At 50.4% G+C, this 4,363-nt stretch overlaps 1 protein-coding gene across 50 annotated transcripts in view; it reads right to left on the bottom strand.

Moving 5' to 3' along the window:
• LOC118373675 (neurogenic locus notch homolog protein 2-like) overlaps positions 1 to 2,837 on the bottom strand; it is an 8,543-nt gene extending 5,706 nt beyond the window's left edge. For 48 of the 50 annotated variants that reach the window (XM_052524515.1, XM_052524520.1, XM_052524529.1 and 45 more), the window contains exon 1: positions 2,577 to 2,837. The gene's annotated coding sequence lies outside the window, so the exon portion shown is untranslated. Of the gene's footprint in view, positions 1,034 to 2,205; positions 2,231 to 2,576 lie in introns of those variants that run through there. The other 2 variants (XM_052524517.1, XM_052524518.1) reach the window with 2 other exon arrangements.
• Positions 2,838 to 4,363: the final 1,526 nt, after the last annotated feature.

Genomic DNA, 4,363 nt, shown 5'->3' with positions numbered 1-4,363 from the left:
ACAGAAGCATGCCTTCAGGCCCCCAGATTACACACTGCTGTCCTCCAGAACACTCCTCTCCTCTCCTAGAGAACACTCTGCTGTCCTCCAGAACACTCCTCTCCTCTCCTAGAGAACACTCTGCTGTCCTACAGAACATTCCTCTCCTCTCCTAGAGAACACTCTGCTGTCCTCCAGAACACTCCTCTCCTCTCCTACAGAACACTCTGCTGTCCTCCAGAACACCCCTCTCCTCTCCTAGAGAACACTCTGCTGTCCTACAGAACACTCCTCTCCTCTCCTACAGAACACTCTGCTGTCCTCCAGAACACTCCTCTCCTCTCCTACAGAACACTCTGCTGTCCTCCAGAACACCCCTCTCCTCTCCTAGAGAACACTCTGCTGTCCTACAGAACACTCCTCTCCTCTCCTAGAGAACACTCTGCTGTCCTCCAGAACACCCCTCTCCTCTCCTAGAGAACACTCTGCTGTCCTCCAGAACACCCCTCTCCTCTCCTACAGAACACTCTGCTGTCCTCCAGAACACCCCTCTCCTCTCCTAGAGAACACTCTGCTGTCCTCCAGAACACCCCTCTCCTCTCCTAGAGAACACTCTGCTGTCCTACAGAACACCCCTCTCCTCTCCTAGAGAACACTCTGCTGTCCTAGAGAACACCCCTCTCCTCTTCTAGAGAACACTCTGCTGTCCTCCAGAACACCCCTCTCCTCTTCTAGAGAACACTCTGCTGTCCTACAGAACACCCCTCTCCTCTCCTAGAGAACACTCTGCTGTCCTCCAGAACACCCCTCTCCTCTTCTAGAGAACACTCTGCTGTCCTCCAGAACACCCCTCTCCTCTTCTAGAGAACACTCTGCTGTCCTACAGAACACCCCTCTCCTCTCCTAGAGAACACTCTGCTGTCCTCCAGAACACCCCTCTCCTCTTCTAGAGAACACTCTGCTGTCCTCCAGAACACCCCTCTCCTCTTCTAGAGAACACTCTGCTGTCCTACAGAACACCCCTCTCCTCTTCTAGAGAACACTCTGCTGTCCTACAGAACACCCCTCTCCTCTCCTACAGAACACTCTGCTGTCCTACAGAACACCCCTCTCCTCACTCTGCTAGAACACCCCTCTCCTCTCCTAGAGAACACTCTGCTGTCCTACAGAACACCCCTCTCCTCTCCTAGAGAACACTCTGCTGTCCTACAGAACACCCCTCTCCTCTCCTAGAGAACACTCTGCTGTCCTACAGAACATCCCTCTCCTCTCCTAGAGAACACTCTGCTGTCCTACAGAACACCCCTCTCCTCTCCTAGAGAACACTCTGCTGTCCTACAGAACACCCCTCTCCTCTCCTAGAGAACACTCTGCTGTCCTACAGAACACCCCTCTCCTCTCCTAGAGAACACTCTGCTGTCCTCCAGAACACTCCTCTCCTCTCCTGGAGAACAATCTGCTGTCCTCCAGAACACTCCTCTCCTCTCCTAGAGAACACGCTGCTGTCCTACAGACCACCCCTCTCCTCTCCTAGAGAACACTCTGCTGTCCTACAGAACACCCCTCTCCTCTCCTAGAGAATACTCTGCTGTCCTACAGAACACTCCTCTCCTCTCCTAGAGAACACTCTGCTGTCCTCCAGAACACTCCTCTCCTCTAGAGAACACTCTAGTCCTACAGAACACCCCTCTCCTCTCCTAGAGAACTCTGCTGTCCTACAGAACACCCCTCTCCTCTCCTAGAGAACACTCTGCTGTCCTACAGAACACCCCTCTCCTCTCCTAGAGAATACTCTGCTGTCCTACAGAACACTCCTCTCCTCTCCTAGAGAACACGCTGCTGTCCTACAGACCACCCCTCTCCTCTCCTAGAGAACACTCTGCTGTCCTACAGAACATTCCTCTCCTCTCCTAGTGAACACTCTGCTGTCCTCCAGAACACCCCTCTCCTCTCCTCTCCTAGAGAACACTCTGCTGTCCTACAGAACACCCCTCTCCTCTCCTAGAGAACACTCTGCTGTCCTACAGAACATTCCTCTCCTCTCCTAGAGAACACTCTGCTGTCCTACAGAACATTCCTCTCCTCTCCTAGAGAACACTCTGCTGTCCTACAGAACATTCCTCTACTCTCCTAGAGAACACTCTGCTGTCCTACAGAACACCCCTCTCCTCTCCTAGAGAACACTCTGCTGTCCTACAGAACATTCCTCTCCTCTGATCTCCTCACCTGACAGAGGCGTCATGTCCTGCGACTGCTCCAGAGTGCCGTTGTCCCAACGTCGTAAACAACAGATAGAGAGACATCACCTAACAACTGTTCCAACACCTGCTGCCGGCCCCCCATCCCCTCCCCCGTCTCGCCCCGACCCCCGATCCCACTCTCAGCTCAAATGGCACAGCAAATCAAGGCGATTTGACGATGAAAGGGCACAGAACATGTGACTCACTCAAAGCTATTAATTATAATTACTTTAGGTTTTTCACATTACTTATAGCAACTATCAGAAACATTTTACTTCACTCAGTAGCCTTTAACTTTTTATAAACTACAAGCAGAACTTCCAGAGAAATATTTCTTAAACTAAAAAAAATATTTACCTGAAAAGCTGAACGATAACAGTTCAATTGAACCCACAGACCTCCTCCACCAGAATGTCTCCACCACGCCAAACTTAATCACCATAATCTGACACAGTCACCAAACCGCTCCTAGACCCTCAACTTCACTTAGAACACCCCGACCAGATCTAGATCCAATCCTCAACCTCTCTCTCTCCTCTCCCTCTCTCTCTCTGCTCTCTTCTTTCTCTCCCCTCTCTCTTCTTTCTCTCCTCTCTTCTTCTCCTCTCCTCTCCTCTCCTCTCCCCCCTCCCTCCTTCCTTCCTTCTACCCTGTGCTGCTGTCCTCTCCTGTTGTAGCGGTCCTCAACCTTTCCCTCTCACCCTCCGTGTCTCTCTCCTTCTCTCTTGTGCTGTTCTCTCCTCTCCTGTCCTATCCTCCTGTCGTACCATCCTGATCTGAACTGTGCCCAGATCAGACCTCCTCTCCCGGCCTTTTCTATCCCCAGGGTGTGTCCCCCCCCCCCTCCCCAGCCTCCGCCGCGGCCTGCCCCCCTCCCCTGCCCCAGCAGAGAGCAGCGGCCTGCCACCTGTCGGTGTCCCTCGGAAGCCTGGGCCTCGCCTGCACCTCCTGTCCAGCCCAATCAGAGCCTGACAGGGGGCAGCGAGCTTGTGAAATCACACCTCTCAGCTGTTCGCCCTCAGCCCCAGATACCCTACACCCCCGCCCGCCGAACGTTACCTACCCTACACCCCCTCTTCTTTTACACCAATAGCGCCTTTTGATAAAAAATAAATGAGTAAGAACCCATGGTCGGAGTAGGACTGGACCCAGGAAACAACTGCTCTTGGCTTGGGGCATTTTTATTGGTTTGGGGGGGGGTGCATTCATGTTGAACACAACAGAACAGCAGTCACTGACACAGCTGAAGAAAAGCTAGGATTTCATCCCTCTTTGGTTCCTAGAGTCATACATGGATCGATCAAAGTAGCAGTTCGTCTCTGAGGTCTGAGCACTTTGCCAGTTGCTGCCAAGTAGGTGTAAGAGTAGCCAATAGTATTTCAGTCTTTTAAATCCAATTGTGTTTAGGATATGTGTGGAGTTAGTGACTGATACTGTAGTGTCTGGGATATCTGTGGAGTTAGTGACTGATACTGTAGTGTCTGGGATATCTGTGGAGTTAGTGACTGATACTGTAGTGTTTAGGATATCTGTGGAGTTAGTGACTGATACTGTAGTGTTTAGGATATCTGTGGAGTTAGTGACTGATACTGTAGTGTCTGGGATATATGTGGAGTTAGTGACTGATACTGTAGTGTTTAGGATATCTGTGGAGTTAGTGACTGATACTGTAGTGTTTAGGATATCTGTGGAGTTAGTGACTGATACTGTAGTGTCTGGGATATCTGTGGAGTTAGTGACTGATACTGTAGTGTCTGGGATATCTGTGGAGTTAGTGACTGATACTGTAGTGTCTGGGATATCTGTGGAGTTAGTGACTGATACTGTAGTGTCTGGGATATCTGTGGAGTTAGTGACTGATACTGTAGTGTTTAGGATATCTGTGGAGTTAGTGACTGATACTGTAGTGTCTGGGATATCTGTGGAGTTAGTGACTGATACTGTAGTGTCTGGGATATCTGTGGAGTTAGTGACTGATACTGTAGTGTTTAGGATATCTGTGGAGTTAGTGACTGATACTGTAGTGTCTGGGATATCTGTGGAGTTAGTGACTGATACTGTAGTGTCTAGGATATCTGTGGAGTTAGTGACTGATACTGTAGTGTTTAGGATATCTGTGGAGTTAGTGACTGATACTGTAGTGT

This window comes from Oncorhynchus keta, chromosome 8 (genome assembly GCF_023373465.1).
Source record: "Oncorhynchus keta strain PuntledgeMale-10-30-2019 chromosome 8, Oket_V2, whole genome shotgun sequence".
NCBI classification, from domain to species: domain Eukaryota; kingdom Metazoa; phylum Chordata; class Actinopteri; order Salmoniformes; family Salmonidae; genus Oncorhynchus; species Oncorhynchus keta.
The sequence above is the reverse complement of the archived record's forward strand: the minus strand, read 5'-3'. Positions and strand labels throughout refer to the sequence as shown.